The 22,837-nt window shown below is 37.0% G+C and overlaps 1 protein-coding gene across 5 annotated transcripts in view; it reads left to right on the top strand.

The window, feature by feature from the left end:
* RFX3 (regulatory factor X3) overlaps nucleotides 1-22,837 on the top strand; it is a 105,520-nt gene that overhangs the window by 17,009 nt on the left and 65,674 nt on the right. Inside the window, exon 1 of one of the 5 annotated variants that reach the window (XM_017808269.1) lies at nucleotides 5,160-5,280. The exons of the other annotated variants lie outside the window; for them this stretch is intronic. The gene's annotated coding sequence lies outside the window, so the exon portion shown is untranslated. Of the gene's footprint in view, nucleotides 1-5,159; nucleotides 5,281-22,837 lie in introns of those variants that run through there. 5 annotated transcript variants of the gene reach the window in all.

The following is a 22,837-nucleotide window of genomic DNA, read 5'->3' as shown; positions in this document are numbered from 1 at the left end:
AGTAACTGCCAGATAAGTTTATTTTATGTCAGTAATCCATTAGTATTTTGTATTTTCAAGACCTGTTATATGTTTGGTAAGCAGGTGACTTGGGATGAGAGACAGAAATTATTTTGCAAAATAGTAGTAATTGTAATTTTGGATGGTTACAGTTCAGTTTTTGACCTGGCTAACAGCTGAAAATTAAAACACTGAAAACAGTGGTTGTTGAATAAAGATGTAGATTGACACTAGATAAACACTCCTCTTCAGTTCCTGTGTCTGCTTTTGGAATGTTGTTGAATTATCACTATAGTAAAGCCCAAGTTAGTTATTTGTGACTTGTGATATTCCATTAAGATGACACCATTTTTTTTTCTGAATAGAGGAAAGCTGTTCTAAGGCTATAAAAGGTGTGTCTTTATATACTGATAAAAGGGACAACCCTTAAGGGCTACACAGTACAGAAGAAAAAAATTGTAAAGAGTTAGATGTTACAGACTTGAGAAGTTTCACTGGATTTTGACATTTCAGTATGTTCAGATAATAATCAGTAATGTTTTGTCACAGGAATTTAAAAAACTTATTTCTGAAAAAAGCTTTTCTTTTAAATGGACCTCACTCTTTGGTCTACTTGTGTAGGCAGTATTTTCCAGCTTAACTGTTTTCATAGAATCACAGAATTTTAAGAGCTTGGAAGGGACCTTAAAGGTCATCTAGTCCAACCCCCCTGCTATGGGAAGGGACACCTCCCATTAGACCAGATTGCTTAGGGCCTTATCCAGCCTGGACTCGAACTCTTCCAGGGACAGGGCAGCCACAACCTCTCTGGGCAACCTGTTCCAGTGTCCCAACACCCTCACCCTAAAGAGTTTCTTCCTAAGTCTTTCCTCAGTTGACACTAGAATTCTTACTGAAAAGCATATTACTATGGTGACAGAGAGCTATTTTGGAAATATTCAATAGAACAAGGTGGTTTTAAGGGATTGTTTTTGAAAATTGAGTTCTGTAATTTGAATTTAAGTGCTGGTCTGAGCAACATTCTGAATTCTTATCATGTTTGTAGTTAAAACTTAACTTGTAATTTAAAACTTAAAAATTATTTTGAAGTGTGATGTAGTTTGAGTATGATATCTACTGAAAAATGTTTGACTAGCATTTGTGGATGGCTAACTAATTTTGTGCACTACAGAGGTATTTATTCAGTAAGGTAGCTACTTCTGCCACAGCTGGAGAGCTAGGAGAGTTTGAAAAATTTAGGAAAATTAGAATTTTATAACTTAGAAAAAGTTTAAAATCTGATAGAGAAATAATAGGTAATGTATAGAAAGAAGAAATTTAAAAATACAGCAACATACCTTTTACAGTGTTCAATTAATAGATGATAACTTTTAAAGGTGTTTTTACTGAGAGGTGTTTTATATGGTACAGTTGTGATATTTTCAGAGTTGTTGAACATGTTTTAACCTTACCTAAGAAATAGTATCCAGTGTTTATTAAGGCAAACACATATTCCTAAATCACGTAGATTACATTCAGAATTCCTATAAGGATGTAATTTACTTTCCAGAACTGCAGTCATTAACTTTGTTCAGCTCCCTCTGCCTGTTCTCCCACATAGCTGGATTTCTGTATGTTGCATTGGTGCTTGTTTTTATTTCTAAACCAGAGATATTGCTTAGAATAGTTACTTTCTAATGTTCTTACTGGGCAAATTCGAATACCTGGCTTTGCAGCTTAATGCTTCTATTTCATCCAGACCTAACCTATTGGACTGCGTGTTTAATGATTTAAAAACCAAAAAAATCCCCATTCTCATTCAAACCAGAAAAGCAGAGATTAGATATTTGGACTGTGCCAAATATGATGGTAATGAGTGTTTCTTTGCTTCCTGTGTTTTTAATGGAGTTCAAGTGGAACTTGCATCTAAAAGGATACTTTGCATTTTTTAGAACTTTACCATTTTTGTAAGAGAAAAAAATCATCTAGGATAGTAAGTGAAAACTGAGAGGTCAGAAAAACGATGGATTGTTATAGCGTGTAACATTGGAAAATCTTCAGGAATGAGGAACAAGACAGGAAGGTGAGCAAAAGTGAAAATAAAATAGACTTATTCCTGATTTTATTTACTTATTTTTAACTATAAGAATATGTAAGTTTAGGAAATTCATTGAAGTGTTTGGAAATGTAAGAAAAAGGCTAGGAACGAAGTAGGTCATTGAAAATTAAAGGACAATAGAAAACAAGAAGTTTGACAAAAATTCTGTATAGTCTATTTGCCTGTATCTCTATCTGTCCTACTGAATGGCCAAGCAGCATAATGTGTTGTAGCATCACATTAAGTGTTTGCTCATAATTTTTTTTTAATTATTGCTGTTGATACATAAATTTGTTTCCAGCATTTTCCATTTCATGTAAACACATTCTATTCTTGTACTGATTTAGTTGTAAGAACAATTACAGTACAATTTTGTGTAAGAAGTTGAAACAATTATTTTTTTATTTAATGTCCGTAAATTGAAAAGCATAGTTTGAAATAATTAACCAGATATCAATTCTGAAACAGACATTTCATCTGCCTCTGGGTTTTTTTTGCAGTGATGTCTTCCTTTTTTCAATACGCCAGCCATGACTAAGATAACAAATACAAACAGTAATGTTAGTTTTTGTAGTGTTAATGAAATGCTGTATAAAATTACAAGATGTTTAAAAATACAAAGGTTTTTTAATGAGTAAAGAAAGAGGTTTAAATAATGAATACTATATTAGCATTAAATGTAATTGTTGTGTGAATGACTTCAAGATCTAATTAAGTTTTGGGGACCTAATTGCTATTTATATGCTACTAGATCATGATATTCTTCTTGAATGAGTTTACCAATGTACAGTATTCACTGTTTGATCATATACTGTTATTTACGGCACATTTATCTGCCAAGAAGAGTGAAGAATGTCGATGAGAGGTTTTTCTGCTTAATTAAAAACTGAAGACCCAACCTATTAGATCTACATCATATAAACATAGGATTTAATCAGACACAAGTATAAAATGCTGTTCGTGCATTGGAGCTATATTTGTGTATTCAGTATCTCTATTCTCGATACGCCCTTGAAGATTTTAAAGTGACTTGTATGGGAAAGGTAGGTGTGGGAATCCACAATTGTTGTGAATCAGCCCTGCTTTTATTTAGAGAGGACCATCTTTGGTGGTGAACTTTTGAAGAGGTAGATAGAATTTTCAGGTTGTTAGATTTATGTCCAGATTTATATTTTTGGAAAGTAATTCTTCAGAATGTTCATTTTATTGCAAGGGTTTCAGTATTGGAAAATTCTGAATTGCCTAAGCTTTACATATTTGCTTTAGTATTTTCCTATATTTCTGGCAATTGGGAAGCTAAGATTTCTGTAGGATTCAGAGATTAAAAATATTCTTTTGCCATTTTGCTTCCAAATGCATTTTATCCTGTAATAACTATAAGAGTATCTAAATAGTATTGCTAAATATTTCATATATCCTTACATTCATACTTTCATGTACTAATTCTTTGTGTTTCATTTTTTTTTCATGTTTGTAATAGAATTTTTGACTATTCTGAAAAATGAGACCATGATCATACAATGTTAAATGTAACTCTTGGGGCTGCCCATTTTCTATTAGTTTATTGACGAGAAAGCTGTCATTAAGGAGTTCTCTTTTAAAAATTTTCCAGATACAGTACATGAATTGATGTCTCTCATGATTTGATTTTTGAAGCATACTAGAACAAAAAGTCCTATGTTTGGAACTTGGGTAATTTCTAGGTCTTTCTAGAACTGCAGTATTTTCTATTACAGTCATTGAAGGTGCTGACCTATAAAGCAAACCTTACTTTAATTTTCTCTTTAACCAAGCCAAAATCAGTTAGTAATACAAAGTTATTGATGCCTTAAGATAACCTGCCATTCAGTTCTTATGTGGATATGAGAATAGAAGTGATACCACCTTACAGTTATTTACATCATTGAAATAAAAAAGATTGTCTCTAATCATTAGATAAATAATATTGCAATTAATTGAAATGTCAGTAACTAGGCCTGTTTTTTCCTTTTCTATAGAAGACAGTCTCTCTTGAAGGTTGTTTTGACATGACAAATGTGACATAAAAATTAGTGTAGTTCCTTGGAATAATTAATTGACATGCCAGTGCTCCTATAAAATAAAGTGATGAACATAGGATGTATCTAGTGTTATTATTTCAAAATAATTTATAACTGCAGTAGTGCTCAGTATAAAAAAATAATGTTGTAGGTTCAGACATAGGTAGTCCTTTTAAACAATTTGACTTCCTTAATATGTTTGATGAGATTATTTTATCAAAATTTATTAACGTGTCAATTGGGCCATGTGTTTGAGTTTGCACAGTTCCCCCTCACCCCAAAAAAAATAAGTTCCAGTACTATTTCAGCTTTCTTTGATATTGCTGTTTTTAATGTCTGAAATGAAACCATTGTAGTATTGAAAAAATATCTTTTACCAGGTAATGATGCCTTAAATGTTTAGTGTTTGGCTCCCATATTATGCCATTAGTCACTTCTGGCTGCACAGTACAGTTCTTTCCTGCATTTTTCTCTTTCATTCTGTATTTCTTCTTCAGTATGTGAGACAGATGTGAAATGGGTAAAACAAGTAGTTTAATTTTGAGTTGAATAAGCAAAATACCATTCAAACTGAAGCTGTATGACTAAAACAATTGTGATGTCACAGTCTTGCATATGTTGCAGTGAGTTTGATTAGAAGGGCAGCAGATCATTATAAAAAAATTGCTTTTAACGCTTTCTTCGGGGATTATTTAAATACAGAAATATGTGGAATGGAGGACAGAGAACGAAACATCCAGACATTAATGGAAGATGAGTTCTCTAGGTGCAATCTGGGGCAGATGTGATGGAAGAGGACATGTTGAAGGCCAAGGTACCCAATGCATTCTTCACCTTGCTCTTTATTGGCAAGATCTGCCTTCAGGAGTTGCAGATACCAGTGGAAAAGCTTGGATGATGGAAGGCTTGCCCTCTGTGGAGGTCATAGTTATGACTATTTAAACAAACAGGACATACAAAAATCCATTGGTTCTGGTAAAAGAAGAATGCTGATGGAGCTAGCTGATGTCACTGGGAGGTCACTCTTGCTTATGTTTAAAAGGTCATGGTGGTCAGGGGAGGTTCCTGAGGACTGCATGAAAACACAGGTCTCCTGTCTTCAATGGAAGATCAAGGAAACCAAAGACAGAGCATCCTCACCTTAATCACAGAGAAGCTGATAGAGTAAGTAATCCTGGAAACAATTTCCAAACTGTATAAAGGAAAAGAAGGTCACTAGGAAGTAACCATAGCTGAGCAATAACCATATCTGATAGCCTCCTACATGGGATTACTGACTTGGTGGGTTAGGAGAGAGCAGGGAACCTTCTTTGTTTACATTTTAGCGAGGCTTTTGACACTGTCACACAACATCCTCATAGACAAACTGCTGAAGTATGAGTTAGATAAGTGGACACTGAGGAGGACTGAAAACTGGCTGCACTGCTATGCTCACAGGGTTGTGGTCAGTGTCACAAAGGTCAGCTTTGAAGACGGTTACCAATAGTGTGCCACAGGGATTGATACTTAGACGTATAATGTCAAACAACTGCAGTTGGTGTAAAACGCTAACGTACCATTTTGTCAGCAGCTTCAGGTTGATGAATTCACAAAACATGCAATGTGGGGCTGGGAATATATGTTTTAGCTGCATTTTTGATCCGTGCTTCTGTTTGTAGTCAATTACCACAGAAAAATAATTGTTTTCTCATTAAAAATAATGATATCTTTTTCCACATATCTTAACTTCATTTTATTAAACCTTTTCATTTCTAATTGATAGATATCTATCTAGTGTTCACTTTTGTTTAGGATCATATTTCCTTTTTTGGTACCATACTGACTAAAGAGAGGTACGAGCATTAGATTGTTGAGCTATTCAGTTACCAGTTTCGGAAAATTCATTCTGAATGCAACATTATATGATTTAGTTAAAATGCTTTCAACGATGTTTTGCTGTTTGGTTCTGGTTTATTAAAGATGCTTTGTGACAGTTTAGACTCTGCTAGTAACAGACTAATTTAAGGAAGTAAATAAAGCAATAGAATTGTCCACGGTGGGTTGGATTTCATTAATTTAGCCAGTTAAATAGCTTAATCAACTTAAAAACCTATTGAATTAAATCTGAACTGAATGCCAGAGCATAGTGGTAGTCTAGATACTAAAGTAAGTTGCATAGAACAATTCCTTGGTTTTCATTTATGCTGTTTTGATGGAAAAGATCACTTGTCAACATACTTGTGGCTTTGTTATTGCATAACTTAACGTGTGATCTACTGTTTAGCAGTGAGCTTATTCCTCATACTGATCTGCTTTTAAATGGGAAATCTGTATTTTGCAGGTTGTACAGTTGCTATTACTGTCTTTTTTTCATGTGGGAATATTTGAATTTAAATTATGAGGTACTTGGGAATTGATTTATTGGCCATAAACATTAACCAGATCATATTTCAATAGGAAATATCTGTCAGGACTCAATTGTTAACAGTTTCAGTCTTACAAATCTGAGAATAATCTGCTTCGTGCTGTATACTGCCATGGATCTTAGTGGGTAGGATATGTCAGTCCTCTTCTCANATTTATATGGATATCAGCCTTTAAGATGATTAAGAGATTTCATAACAGCAATTTATACCCAATTTCCACTCAATGTGTGAGACAGAAAAATACAGTTGTCTCAATTTTGAAGATGGGAAGGTTGAAACTCAGGCAAAGAGGCATATCAAAGATCATGAAAAAGAATATGGGAAAGCAGGATACTGAATTTAAACATTCTCAACTCTTAGTCAAGGATCTTTACTGCATGAGGCAGGACTCCTGAGAAGTCTAGAAGTTACACAGAGAATGAAATGTCCAGGGCATATACTGAGAATTCTTTTTCTACCCTTAAGCTGGTGAAATACATATAACATGCAAACCTCTAAATGGATATATGGAGATAGATGTTCATTGGTGTGTATATTATTAGAGTCTAGAGCTGAAGGGACTCAATTCTGCTGCTGGATCTGAATTCAGATGAATATAATCTCATGTATCAACCATTTGAGGGTTGAATTCTAAACATTATAAAAAGCAGGAGAAAGGCAAAGGGATTAGTAAGAGTTTCATTATAAACAAATTGCTTAACATCATCCGAGATATATATTTTTATCATGTTGCACAGTGCACCCCTTCTGTAATGATCTTGCAGTTGTCTAAATCAGCAAATCTACCAAAATGGCATAATAGGCCACACAATTTGTCCTAAAATGAAGTTAGTAAGCAGCCAAAGTAGAGTTTCCATGGACTAGAACTTCCAGGATTAGCTGCAGCTTAGCAACATTCTTAGTGTATTTAGGTCTGTGTAATTCACATGTTCATAATTAAATTTCGGAAGCTAATGTAATTAAGGAAATTTTTGAAGTTTATGTTTAGCCATGATTATAACATAATAGAGCTACATTGGTTTATCAGTTTGTCTTCAGTGATACTGTTGGAGTTAACATCTTCATTAACTGAATTTTAAGAAGGAAGTTTCATACGCTCAGTCACTGTAGGGGAACGTTTAATGTAGTTTTACTTGATGATCAGATAACTGCTTTATCAGTGTGGTCTAGTTGGAGAAAGATAACTACTCAAAGCATTTAAAATGGCATATGGGTAAGAAAGAACATAACAGTGATTATATTTTAAATTAATCTTCCATCATGTTTCATTAATTTCAGATGTTTCTTGTTTTAAAGAAATTTCTACATACTACCACAAGAAAAATCAAAGTAAAAAAAATATTTTTCATGTATGGGTATCAATCTGTCACAGGTGGTAATCGTGAGAAGGTGGGAAAAAAAATCAGGTGTTTGATAGATTTCATACAGGCATGCATTTGAAGTTAAAAACTACTAGGTGTGTGTAGTATTTCTAGTAGGTGCTTATCATAAAAATAAAGATTGGTGTATTGGCCTGTTTTCAAACATCTTTCCACTAGCTTATTGTATTTTTGTGTGCTTCATATTTATGGTTTCAGGGAGCTTAAAGACTTCTTTTGAACTTTAGTGCCATTAACTGTTTAGGGATGGTTGTGTGAATAACTGTCTGGCTTTCTTTTTGCTACTTCTGTAGTTATATAATTTAGATACCATGGCAATAGTGGTGATGGCCATTTTAGTTAGGAAGTGTTAAATTATATGTTTGTTTGGTTTTTTTTCTTTGCCTTTGCTTGAAAACATTTAGACCTTAGTCCTATTTATTTTTTTAGGCTGAACTGGAATAGCACTATACCAATGCTGAACTAGAACTAAAACTAGACAGCATTCTGTCATAAGAAGATTTATCAGAAACCCTGGAGTACATAAACACGTGTTTTTACTTTAAGGCTAAGACAGAACAGACTTATGGAAAGAGCTGTGCTTACTAAATAACATCTCTAGATACTAGTTCTTCTAGAAACAGTATAGGAAATACTCTGAAATTCTGTGGTTACGACATTATAATATACTGCTTACCTGGTTTTCCACATTATTAATGAATGTGTAAGGAAGCCAGATAAATAAACTGGTGCCTTACCTTACCTCAATCCATTATCCATAACCTTTTTTTTTTTTTTTTGGTGGGTATGAGGCTATTAGTTGAAGTGCTACTGAAGCTAGATATTTTTCTTCAAATGTGATTTAGGAATTTTTCTTGGATGTGTGTGTGTGTCTTTTCTGCCACCCTGTGGGCCAATTTATGGTGTTTTTTTTTTTCTAGAATGAATTCTTCCTCTATTTCCTGGAGAAGAACAGTTATATTTTTTCTTACATGGATTTTTTTGCAGTTGTTTTATAGTAATTTTTGTTTTTAGAGCTGAAGTTGAATAAAACACCTCCTAGTGTTTTAAATCTGCCATAAAGTGTCCTGAGAAGCTGATCATTTCAATTTTTATGACCTTATCTTTATCCTTTTTTTTTCCCCTGAATTTTTGTAAGCAGATCAACAAGGGAAAGACATAATTTGTAATTACTGTTCTTATTATATACACTTCAAGATAGCAGAATTATGTGGTTTAGTTAATTTATAAAAATAATGTTACTTTAACTTCATGAAAAGCAAATCAAGGAGGTATGCAAGTCTTAGCAGAAGAATATGCAGACATAATAGAGGAATGAATTTTGACTTCTGACTGTAAATACTCTGTAGTCATGAAATTCTTGGATGAAAGAACAACTTGGTTTGCTTATACTATTTGCCTCCCTTTCATTCCCTGTAGAATTAAACATTTTAGTTGTGTTCCTCTTGATGCCTGTGAAGACCACGGATTCTAACAGAAATTAATCCTGTCAGTTTATGTATGTATGTATGTAATTTAAGTATGTGTGTCATTTTAGAAGGTGAAAAAACACGGGGGTTTATTTTGAGCCATCTGTTCTGGAATTATGTTACTGTCCTGCAAAAGCATTGAAATTTTATTTCTGTATATGTTCCAGTGGGTCTCAACTCTCTTGCGTTTGCATTTGGTGAAAGTTAACCTGCTCTCTATCTGCTGACATAAACTAATCTACAATGCACTTAATAATCATCTAGTTGTTAATTTTTATCCCTCCTCATAATTTTTTTCATCTGGAGACATCAAGATTTTAATTAACATTTTCCTGTTTAAAAATTCTTCACGTGGTAGTTGTTTAAAATAACTTTGAATCTCTATGCCATTGCAAGGGGACAGTTCATTGTGATCTCGAACAGTGAGGTTTCAGGACTGTGTTGCTGATAAACTGGCTGGAAAAAAAGTATAGAAATAAATGGCGAATATTTTAGCACAAAGATATCAGGCAAAAGACCTTTAGTGAACATTCCTTGACTGTGGTAAGAATGTGCCAGAATGGGTTATTTTCAAGATGGAATTGAGGAATTGTGCTGTATTTTTTGTTTGTGCCATGTTTGCCAACATCTGAAATAATATGAAAGTATCAATGTCTGGAATTTGTAAGTATTCTAGCAACATGTTTTTTCATCAGTTAACTTAGTAGCACGTGCTGTCAATTTAAGAACAAAGGTTTAAAAGTGGCCAAGAGTTTAACTTTTCAAATTGATAATGTGGTCTGTTCATTTGTTATCCTCCACTTGGACAACTTTATGTATGGATAGTTGACTATTTACAGCAGTTTGTAAAGGAAAATCTTGGCAAAAAATCAAGTTTTGGGCAGAGAAATCAATGAGTTTGTGGAAGTAGATATGAAGGAAGGCAAGGCCAATTGGTCAGACTTTGAATACAGCATGGAGGATTGAGAAAGGATGTTGTGATAAGTACATGCTAAGATGTAGGTGTGAAAGACATTCTGTATAAGAGTAGGGAAGGAAAAGTTTGATAACTGCTGTAGCATAAATGAATTTCTACAAAGGATAGTAATTTTTAGTTTTTGACTAATGTAGTAAAAAATAAGTAAGATTTCCTGAAAGCTGTAGATGCAGTGACTTCTCTCCTTTAACCAGTTAGAAAAGTGAGGACAGAAACTACACTCTCCATCCTTTTCTCTCTGTCCATCTACCACCCCCTCCTCCTTCCTCTTCTTTTCCTTTCTGCCCCTTTCAGCTTTTTTCCTTTTCTTATGGTTTTCCGGACAAAAAAGTGATAGAAGAAGACAGTAAGAGCAGACAGTTTAAAAGCTCACACATTGGGTGAACATCCTTAAAATTTTGTAAAGGAAGTGTTCTGCGTAATTTCATACTTTAACAAGACTTTAAGTTTCTCTTTGAAGTCTGAAATTAAATAAAAATTACACTATTTTCCATTTTTTTTGTGAAATACTTGATCTTTCTAGTCTAAAAATTGAACAGTGCTACATAAAGTTTAAATTTGCAACAACTCTTGCCATGATTTCTAAATTTTTTATTCATAGAGATTCTTTACAACTATTTAAATTCGAGATAATGAAAATAAGAATATTTTTATTTCATATGGCTTATGAATCTTTAAAATAAAACAAGGAATTGTTTATAAAAAAAAAAGGAAATTATTCTAGCTTTTATGCCTGATGTGTTTTTTGTTCACTCTCTTTTAGGGACTTACTGTTTTATAAAAACATCCTGCTTTGCAGAAAAACGATGGGGCAGAGGGGAATGGATTTTAAATGTGAAAAATATTTTAGCTTGTCCAAAGCTTATGTTGACGTAACAGGTCTAGGGTCTTCGTGGTTGACATCTGCAGATTATTAGCTTTCTCTTCCTTAACAAACAAAGCAAATGGAGTCGCAAGGCACTCATTACCTTTTCTGTCACCCTAATAATAATTTATGTATTTAACTTACGCAGGTTCTTAAATTGTTTTTAGTGCTAAGCTGCCTATATTACATGTAATGGGAGTGACAAGTAAAAGCTGCAAAACATTTGTGTTGCAAGAGAAAGCAGGATTGACAGCTACATTCCTCCCTACAAAAAAACCCGCTGTGTGGCAATGTGTTCTAAATGTATAAACCTTAACATTTCAAGTTTCAGAAGTTAACTTCAAGAATTGATTATTACTTTGATTGCTTTTAGTATGGAAACAGTAATTGTTGAAATATTACTATGAAAATTAGGTTTGGGATTTTTTTTTTAAATTTGTCAGCAGTATCAGTAATGGAAATTACAGAAAAAAGAGCATGTATTTCATAATCTGAAATAATATTTTTACCCCATTTGAAGTAGACCAAATAACAATGCCAAAACTAATCCAAATAAGTACAGCAGAAGAAACAAGAAAATTAATTGATATATTAAGAACTATTGTTTTGAAACAAAATAATTTAGGACTTGCGGTTTTATTTTGTGAGAGATGGTTATGATTTACATTGATGTATTTTCATAAATTGTAGGCTTAGCTCTAGTAACTGTTATGTCTACTGAAGATGAAAAAAGATTCTGAAATAAGACTGTTAGTCTAGAAACTTACAGTTTGTGTTGCTTATTCTGTATTTGTTGTCCAGGACAAATTGTTTAGGCCTACATACCTAAAGCCATTTAGAAATCTTAATTCCTCTTAGCTGATTCCTAATCAGAGTTTTTAAGTATTAGGGTTTTTTCGGTTATGGTTTGTTTTTTCTTTTTTTTTCTCAAAAATTTGGGTTTTCTGAGTGTGTTAGTACACTTTACATACTGTGGTTTAGCATCTTGATTTTGTTGTGGAATTCAGAAGGAAATGGCTAGGATTTAAGGGATGCGAGTCTTGGCTTACCATCCTTCTTGCATGGAGTATTTTTCAATCAGACTGAAGAGCTTCCATCTGAGGAAAATAGTATATTAGTACAAAATTGACAATATCCTAATCAACAGAGAAGAAATGAGGCTAAATTGAGAGCTAAAATTGTTTAGCATATATCAGTCTCCAAAAAAATGGTTTGGAACTCAAGTATTGGGGTTTTTTTAAGTCATATCCATTTATTCATTCTTATCATTTTTTGTCAATGCAAGAATGTAAATTGCTAAAGTCAATCAAAAGAAGATTGATTGCATGATGGCTTTTAGTCACTACCAACCTCTGTCTATAAACCAGTCCTCGCAGTTTTGTATCATCCACAAGCTTTCTGACATGCTGTGTTCCACCATCTAAGTCACTAACGAAGACATTAGACAGTACTGTACCCAGCATCAATCCTTGCAGGTACTCACCTGCTGAACTTTGTGCCCCTGATGAGATGACAACTCTTTGTTAAATTCCATTCACATTCTTCTTTTGAAATATCGGTATCACCAAAAGCATATTTCAGAACTTTTCAGACTTGACTAGTCCTACAGAGTCACAAGATTCTCTCTTGGGCCTTTATGTTGTACAGGCACACGTATGCAAAATGCCTGTCACTCACAGGGGATACTTGAAGTTGTGTGTGCCCTGGTTCACTGACTGGTTCATAAGGGTTGCATGACAGGCATCTCTGTCAAATTCTTACAACATGTGTTAGGCTGAATCTGCTAATGAACTACTTTCACCCTCAGTGGCATGAAACAGGATAGTGCGCAGCCATTAGGGACTGTAGCGTGAGATGCTTCAAGCAGATTTAGGAGTGCTTAGTAAAGAAATTTGGGAGTTATGATAGGCATGAATATCTGAAACTTACCTGTAATTTGTAACAGAAGTTTCTGAGCTACAAGTCAAAAATTAGTCTCCTCTTATCATAAACGTTTCCAGTAACATTTATGTCTGCTAAATGACACAGATTTATTTATTCATAACAGTTCTTAACATCATGCTTTTTATCCAAGCGCCTTTTATCTATGCAATACAATTGCTGACATAATGTTATAATCTTCATTGCTGTCTTTTTGCAAATCTCATATTTTAGCACTATTCTTTTCCTTTGCTGTAATGATGGCTATGTTACTTTGTTCCTGATAACATAATAGTACCAAGTTGCAGTTGTTTCTCCAAAGTAATTCAATTTCCTTTTTGAGCAGGAAGTGAGGGGAGGGTACTAAATTTTGATTTTTTTTGACACAGAAGACTGTAGTTATCCAAATCCATTTTGTAATCAGATTAGACACAATCCTTTCATTAATTTTCACTTTCCTTGCTTATGCTTTCATCAGTAGTAGTATTTTCCCCTCTGCTTTTATTGTGTTAATTACTAGCTAATTTTCTCATTTACTTAAAATCATAAGTGAAATTACATAAATCTTTCTCAACCTTCCTTATTTCTTTTTTTAAAGCTCTCACTACATTATGTTGGAGTAAATTTCAAATTTAGATGGGATCTAAGCTTTGAAAAGAACTGTGTCCCAGTGAATTGCTGGTAATGACCAAACGTCCTATAAACTTGATGATAGAATCAGCTCTTAAGCTAATATATTTCACTGTGCTTTTGTTCTTCCTGTACAGTCTGGAAGAATCTGAGTAAAGATCACTTCTGGTTCTCTAGTCTATGAGACACGCTGCAGAGGATACAGTTGGTACTTGCCAGTTTCAGAGTCTCTGTTGTTAGTTATCACCTTGTCCTTCCATTCCCTCAGTCTGCCTTCTGACTCTAATACAATAATGCTTCAAATAATGTACTGCTTATCCTAAACACACAACAAGAAGTTTTTAATAATTTGATTATCATGAATGTACATCAATCTTCTTGCAAAAGTTAGACAATAACTCTTAAGACTGAAATGATAAAAATGCTAATATATTGTGACTTTGTAATATATTAGCTCCTAAATGTATTTTTATCTGACATTTATTGCAGAGTATGGTAACAGTAACAATTTAATTTTTGATAGCTTGCTAAAGGAAGTATATCCTTATTTGATTGAGGTAACATTTTACTTTTGCACTTTTTACACTACTTGTGTAAAAGCTTTCTGTTAAAATCACTCATTTCCTCAGTGATCTCTCTTGGGCTTTTTTGTCTTGGGTTTTTTTTTCTCTTTTTTCTTTCTTAGATATACCTAGAAACTTGTTGGCATTTGTTGGAAACTTAATAAAAACAGAAAACAACAAAATCCATCTGCTTGTTAACCTGTGCAAATTATCTGCATGCAGTAATCTAATACAAGGCAAGGAACATTTGTGTTAAAAAAAACCAAATTACTGTACTTTAAGTGCAATTCGTTTCACTATCTGCAGTCCATAGGAAGTTCTTTTCCGAAGACAGGCTGAAATTCTTGCCAAATATTAATATGGCCTCTAGAAACTAACATACTGTTTTATCCCACCCCTTCTTTTTACCCCTTGGAGCCACCATGATTCATTTTAAAAGGCGCAGAGTGTAGTGGTTTGATCCCAGCTGGCAAGTAAGCACTATAAAGCCTCTTGCTCACTGCCTCCCCCAATGCCCACCTACCCCCACTCACCCAGTGCAGGGGAGAATTGAAAAGAAAACATAAACGTCATGAGTTGAGGTGAGAACACTAGTAATTTAATCAAAATATAATTTACTACTACTACAAGCAATGAAAAAGAGAGACAGAGATAAAATTACACCCTCCCCAATTAGTAGGTTCATGTGCAGTGTACCAAGTGGTTTTGAAAGATGCACACTCTGGGAAGATTCTGGATGTTCATTCACGTTGCATGAAGGCCATAAGCTGCGCTCTCAGCAAGTCCAAGTGGATGACAGGTCCATCGGCAGGGCTGGCTTAGCATCCCCCTGCAGTCTGTGGGGCAGAGGTGTCGGAGTTCCTTGGAGCCCTCCCTTAGTCCCTCTCTGCCGGCCCCCTTCTCCCAGCAGTGGGATTGTTGTTGGGCCGTGGGCGCAGGTGGTAGCGCCACTGTGGGGATCTGCTGCGCACCCTCTGTCTGGCTGTGGGACTCTGCTGGCGGGAGGACGAGGCAACCACGCACTCCTGGTAGTCGTTGTCCGCTCTCACCATGTGCAGGATGCATCTGAAGTGCTGCCACGAGGAGACAAAGGCCTCCCACAGGGTCTCCTTGCAGGCCCAAAAGTGACCACCAGCCCTACAGCTGCCTTCCACATGTGCCTGCCCCCTCCACTGTCCCAGGCACACTGCCCCCCTTCCAGGACAAACTCCCCACTCCGCACTGCCCAGCTGGAGTCAGGCTGGCACAGGGTACCTGCAGGAGGTGGTCAGGGAAGGAGGAACTGAGTATGAGCCCTCAGTGCTGAGTGTCTGTGCACTCACAGGAGCCAGGACCAAATGCACTGGCTACTGAAGAAGTGCAGTGAGTTTGGAACTTTTTGCCCCCAAGTGGTACCACAGAAGGCTCTGTGCCTGCACCACAACCATCACTAAGGGAGGACAGCAAACACACCCAAAGGGGGAAAGCCTTTCGTTCACAGGATGTTTGCCATGTTTTAGTGACTCTGTGGGCTGAGATTAACCTTGGTCCCATCAGATCCTGTGATGAGAAACTATTGCCCCTGGGCACAAGGACTCAGCAACAAGCAGTGCAGCAATGCGGTCAGAGAACTCCAGTTACTTTCTCGGTGCCATTGGAACACCCTGACTTGGCTCTTCCAAGAGCTGTCAGGGGAGAAGGACTCACTCCTTGCTTGTGGTAAGAAAGCTACAGCAGTGGGAAGTAAACTCTGGAGGCCATCTCTTCCAAAACCCTGCTCAAACAGGGCCACTTAGAGTCAGTTTCCCACAACCATATTTAGGTGGCTTTTGCAGATCTCCAGGATAGAGATGCCACAAGCTGCTCCAGTGGTTTTTTTCAAGCTCACAGTAAAAGTTTTTTCTGATGTTCAGCGAGAACTTCCTGTATTTCACTCACAGGCTGCAGAATGGATATCTGCTGCACCATGGACCTCTGTGGGTTGCAGGGGGTCAACTTGTATCACCATGGTTTTCCACTGTGGGCTGCAGGAATCTCAGCTCCAGCACCTGGACCACTTTCTCCCCTTCCTTCTTCACTGACCTTGGTATCTGCTGGGTTGCTTCTCTTTCTCAGCTGCTGTTGCATGTCTTTTTTTACCCTCTCTCGAGTATGTAGAGATGGGCACTACCACCACTGCTGTTCCATAAAGTTGTCATCCAGATTTTTCAGGAATCTTCTTGCCCAGGTTGTACCAGGTGTGTGATGCTCCCAGTTTATTTCTAGCAAGTTCAAGTCCTCCATAAGGACAAGGGCAGTTGATTTGAAAGTGTGCCTTAGTTCCTCAAAGAATAATTAATTGGTGTCATTGTCCTGGCTAGGAGGTCTATAGCAGATTCCCACGATGATTGTTTGCCCCTTGATTCTTACCCAGAGGCTCTCAACTGTGCCATTGCCAGCTGTGAGCTCCATACATTCTAACCCTTGTATTACATGCAGTGCCACCCCTTTACCTCTTCTGCTGTGGCTGTCCCTCCTGAGGAACCTGTACCATCCAGCAGGGCACTCCAGTCACAGGTCTCATCACCCCAGGTTTCACTTATGCAAATGTCAAATCTCTAAATCAATGTTGACTAACTTAAGCTGAAAATAAATCTTGCAGTAGCTTGGCACATTATTCTACTTTATAGTAGAAACTTGAATCACAATCCACAGAATTAAAGGAAAGTTGCTCCTTACAAGAAGTAAAAAATCAGCACTTATTTGAGCATGATGTAGTCAGTGTGGATACCTGTCAATTGATCTCATATATTAAATGTAAATATAATAGCTGCTTTGGCGTATATGCTGTGAGCAGTAACACTTCGGCAAACTTGTTTAAAACACGTAGCTAATTATGCGGGGTCTGACAGGCAAGTTTTCTTTTGCAGTCAAGAAACTCGCCTTATAATGATTGATAGTTTTTGCATGCTTCATTGAACTGCCTGTCATGTTTGTTTCTCTATATGCTAAATGAAGAGTTGAGAGTAGCTCAAGCTTTCAGCTCTTCATGCTACAGTTGTCCTCCTGAATTTACAACAAAAATATCCACTCTGATTTGTGTTGTGGGTAAAGTAAGAACTACTTGCTGTGAAACCGGAGGCTTGGAATATTAGCTCTATACCAATAAAACTAATTTTTTTTGTACTGAAAGTCCATAAACATTTGTTTATTCAGTTCACGTTCCAAATGTTGGCATCAGGATGTTTGCTCTTTTTCCATGTGAAAGGAAACCAGCATAAGTAGCATCACTGTCATTTTTGGAAACTAAGGAAGACTCAAAATACAGGATGAAGCTTTCTTATGGAACAAAAGCTGTGAGAAAGTTGCAGTAGGGATCAAACTGTTGTTTTCAGTAAGGATAACAGGCCTGCTGCTGTAATGCTGCAAGAATCTGATCAGTGAAAGAACAAATAATTCTCATGTCTCTTAGCTGGAGACTGGAAGGTATCATGCTGTAATCCAAGCAAGGCAAACGATAATGTAGTGGATGGTGAAGTTCATTCTTAATAAGGCAAAGTTACATGAACTTAGAAGTATGCTAAGTTATTTCTCACACCTAACCAATTGTTTTTGAACTAAGTCTTATTATTTCCACCTGTCGGATGGTAGAGAAATTTGACATATTTCTGTTTTTATCTAAGAGCTTTCTTTTTGTCTCGAATTCATGAAGATTATGTACAGATCCAAGCTCATTCTTTAAAGGAAATTTTCTTACCTCAAAAACTCACGTCTATCTCTTATGTATGGTGTTTCAGACTTAATATTCCAGTCTACTTCTATCATTTTCGGGTCCTGCAATCTAACCACAGTGGATCAGATGCAAACTGTTTTCACTCTTAAAACCCAGTAGAATCTGGAACCATACTGTCAGTAACTTCTCTCAGTTTGATTTGGAGTCCATTCTCTCTGTAACCAATTTGTCTGTTGCTGCAGCCAGTCAGTATGTTTTTTTCACTTTTCTGTGTACAGACTTCACAAATGTAAGTGAACCTACCTGCAGGAACTAAAATATTCTAGCTTTTCCAACAAAATCTCTGCTCTTTTGACATGTGGAAAATGCTGATGGCTAAGCAAGAGTAGCTAGTTAACCTGAATATAGGTTAATTATTCAGTAGCTACTGATTTACTTATTTTTTCCCCAAGATGTTAGATAAGTTAAGAAAAGATAAATGAGTTATGAAAAGAAGGTTGTTAGAATTTTTTAGGTTGGATTAAGAAATCTAGGCACTCTGCTTAAGTGTCCTGCCTGTTTTAATCAAGGCCTAGCTTGTCTTAGCAAAACCACTGGATTACTGATTTATTTGAGAATAATAGTCACTGTACTACAGCATAAGCGTCATCTAGAAATTTGGCCCCTTCTGAGTATGTGGGGAGGCTATCTCAGAGAAACTCTGGTAATGAAATAATCTTATTTACCACTACAAGTACTTGGATATTTCTGAAGTTATAAAAGTATGTCATAAAATTCAGAAGGCAAGCAATTTACCTTTGCATCTTTCTTCAGGAATTTGTTTATATGTAAACTTCTTTTATTAAGGCTGAAGTATATTTGGCCTCTGATCATGTTGGTGACCCTCAGCTGGATTTAATTGCCTTTTTTTTTTTTCCTACTGGGGCTTCCAAACCTGAATAGAACATTCCAGATGGGGTCTCAAGTGTGGAACTGAGGCACTTGCTGGCTACACCCTTCCTATTACAGTCAAAGCTGCTGTTGGTTGTCTTTCCTGCAAGGATATATCTATCTACAGTTCCCATTTTCTCCACACAAGTGGTGTCAAAATACTTAGTAATTTTTAACATGTCAACACGTAATACCTGTTATAATGTATTGTTGTTCAGGGAGATCAGAAAGACTTATGTGAAGCAAGTTAATATCATGCATAATTAAAACTATCAGCACAAATAAAGCATATGAGAATATTTTTCCAATTATTATAATTAGAATACACAGCACATAATATGCTGGAATTTGTGGCTTTTGAAAATCACAGAAATAAATTAATATATATTCCACTGTCAGTCCTTTAAACAGTTCAGTCCTTGCAGATTCTCTTTGCAATATTAAATAAAGCTGTCAAACTATCTTGAAAGACAGATGTTCTACTCTAGCAAATTCTTGCAAGACAAGGACAGTCTTAAATAGTCTTAAGAAGAGAGAGGAACATTGTCCATTCATGTATAAGATATATCAGATTATGGCTTAAGAACATACAAACCTTCTGATACATCAGAAGTACTAAGCCACTGATTTTTGATTCGTCTACCACATGAAGTTTTTCAAAATACTACTTTTAAAAAAATTTTCTGTACTTTCAGATTCCACACCTTCATCTGAATTATTTGGTCAGCTCTTTACACCTGAAACTTTAATTTCCTTGAAATAATTTTAAAAATTATTTTCAGTTTTGGTAATTCAGAGCATACATCTACATGATGTTGTGATGAACAAGCTATGCTAGTGTTCAGGGCTGCCCAGAGCATTCCACAGAATTCATGTCTAAATGTGATCAGTAAAGAAGCTTTGCACTGAAGTGATTTCAGTTCACAAAACTTTGGCTCATTCTTCATGGCTTCATTTTTTTATTCTTTTTAGTCAGTGCTTCTGAGCAGAATGCACTTACATCCTTTGGTATATTTTTAATTTTAAATGTGGTTTAAACCCATCTGGCACCTAAATCCAATATTCATTCACTCTCTTGCCAGCGGGATGGGGGAAAGAATCAGAAAGGATATCCCTGCTGTCAGTCCTGGCTGTGTCCCCTCCCAGCTTCTTGCACAGCCTCAACCTCCTCACTGGTAGAGTGGTACAAGAAGCAGAAAAGGTCTTGGCTCTGTATTAGCATTGCTCAGCAATAATAAAAACATCTCTATCTTATCAACCTTGTTTTCAGTACAAATTCAAAATACAGCCCCATACTAGCTCCTGTGAAGAAAATTACCTCAGGCAAAACCAGCGCATTCTATCCCTTATGTCCTACTATCTACATGATGCTGAGGTTCCATACTATTCAGTATGACCTCGCTAATCACCACCCCCTTCACATCCTTTGATATAATACACAGATCTTATTCCCTTAGTCTATGGAAAATGTCCATTGAGTTAATTTAGTCTATGACTTTGGGCTCCATCTGTTCTGGGGATCACTCAGGGCAGGAGAGGCGATGTGTTGCATGGCGTTACTGGGCACCAAAGCCAGCTCAGATCGGGTCACTGCTGCTCTGCAACTGCTGCTTGTACAGCTTGTCCTCCACTGGTTTGGGTGGTTACTGTCATGGTAATTCCTATAACATGCAATTCAGATCATGGCTTACCACAATTTAAAGGTATATCCATTACAATCTCTATCCCTGGTCCTTTGGGGGCAGGTTATAGGGTTTAACATTGCAATGAACTCTTCCACTTGTTCCCACCCTGCCTAGCAACCAGGAGTTTCTGCTCTGGTTCGCCATTTATTTCCACGGGCTGCAGAGAGACAGTCTTCCTCACCATGGTCTTCACTACAGGCTGCAGAGGGAACCTCTGCTTCCCCTCCTCCATCATAGGGTCCCACCCACAGGAGACAGTTCTTCATGGCAGTTTTCCAGTGTTTATATGTGTGGGTCCCTCTTACAGGCTGCAGTTCTTCATGAACTGCTCCAACCTGAGTCCCTTCCATGGCATGTCCTTCAGGAACAGACTGCTCCAGCATGGGTCACTCACAGGATTTTAAGTCCTACCACCAAACCTGCTTCAGTGTGGGCTCTTCTCTCCATGGGGCCACAGGTCCCGCCAGGAGCCTGCCTCACGCAGGCTTCTAACAGGGTCACATCTGCCTTCAGGCATCCAGCTACTGCACTGTGGGGTTCTCCATGGACTGCAAGTGGATACCTGCTTCTGCATGGACTCATCCTTCTACTCAAGTTCACTCTGGCATTCCAGCCTGTCCAGTACAGCCGCACTAAAACAGCAGCAACACCCTGAGCATGTGCCAGCCCAGGCACATTGCCATGGCTGCCATCAGAATGTTCCCAGGCACAGCACAGTGTCACATCACAGCAGCACAGCTCTGCAGCGAGCAGCAAAAGCAAAAGGCAGCCACTGACAAGCACAGAACTCTACTATAGAGTCAGGCAAGTGAGCCCCATGGCAAGCACAGGAGCCTTCTCATTACCAGCTAAACAGCACTAACAGCTGTAAATTCAGTTTGTTACATTCCAGTCAAATCTGTCATTATCTCAAACCCTTCATGCTTCACACTGGGTGCCAAAAAGGACTGTCATGGTTTAACTCCAGATGGCAACTAAGCCCCATGCAGCTGTTCACTCACTCCCCTGCCAGTGGGATAGGGAAGAAAATCGGAAGAGTAAAAGTGAGAAAACTTGTGGGCTGAGGTAAATACAGTTTAATAGGGAAAGCAAAAGCTGCACACACAAGCAGAGCAAAACAAGGAATTCATTCACTGCTTTCCATGGGCAGGCAGGTGTTCAGCCATGTCCAGGAGAGCAGGGACCCATCATGTGTTAACTGTGACTTGGGAAGACAAACATCATCACTCCAAGCATCCCCCCCTTTCCCCCTTCTTCCCACCACTTTATATGCTGAGCATGATGTTCTGGCTGTGTCGGCTGTGTCTCCTCCCAGCTTCCTATACACCCCCAGCCTCCTTGCCTGAGTGGCAGTATGAAAAGCAGACAGGACCTTAATTCTGTGCAAGCACTGCTCAGCAATAACAAAAGCATCTCTATATTATCAACCCCATGTTCAGCGAAAATCCAAAACACAACCCCAAACCAGCCACTGTCAAGAAAATTATTCCAGCCAAAACTGCATGATGACTATAGATTTCTTTTTTTTTCCCATATTTTTTTAATGCTGTTTCAGCAGAAAACATAAGCAAGGGTAAGGGTAACTTAGGATAGAAGCGTAATTTATGAGGAAGGTATAAGGATAAGCGAGGCTTGTTTGGCTACACAGCTGCCGAGGGCAGAATGACAGATGTAAATGAGTATGATGAAGTTGTGTCTGGATACCCTGTGTCCTTATCCTCTTCTATGTTCCACGCCTGTTGACATCTTAATTTTGTTTTAGTTGCACTGTATTTCAGAATTGCTTTGCACTCCTAGTGCTTTCCTCTCCATTTCAAGTGAGTTGACACCATACCAAGCAGATTCCCAGGTGCGGCTATGGTGTGAATTGTTGCAGCTATTATGACTGGATAATTGGGGACTGCTGTAATGGGAATATTCTGAGAGACACTGGTCAAATCTCCAAATTTCAGGCAAGCACTTATTTATGCTCTATTACTAGTCGATTGGTCTGTTACAAGCTAAGAAGAAAAAATTAATCAACTACATTAATTTAAGCCATAGGCTTCCAGTACCCTAAGTCTGATGACTATTGTTGGTTCCACTGGCCATAGTCTTTGATGGTTCTTGGTCTCTGAGATCAAGATGACCAGGCTTGTGGGCTCTTTGATGCAGAAAACTGTAATGAAATGGCATTTTCCATCTTTTCTCGGGGTTTTCTTGGTGTCA

This window comes from Lepidothrix coronata, unplaced genomic scaffold (genome assembly GCF_001604755.1).
Source record: "Lepidothrix coronata isolate B3197 unplaced genomic scaffold, Lepidothrix_coronata-1.0 Scaffold22, whole genome shotgun sequence".
NCBI classification, from domain to species: domain Eukaryota; kingdom Metazoa; phylum Chordata; class Aves; order Passeriformes; family Pipridae; genus Lepidothrix; species Lepidothrix coronata.
This window is presented reverse-complemented; position numbering and strand designations above follow the sequence as displayed.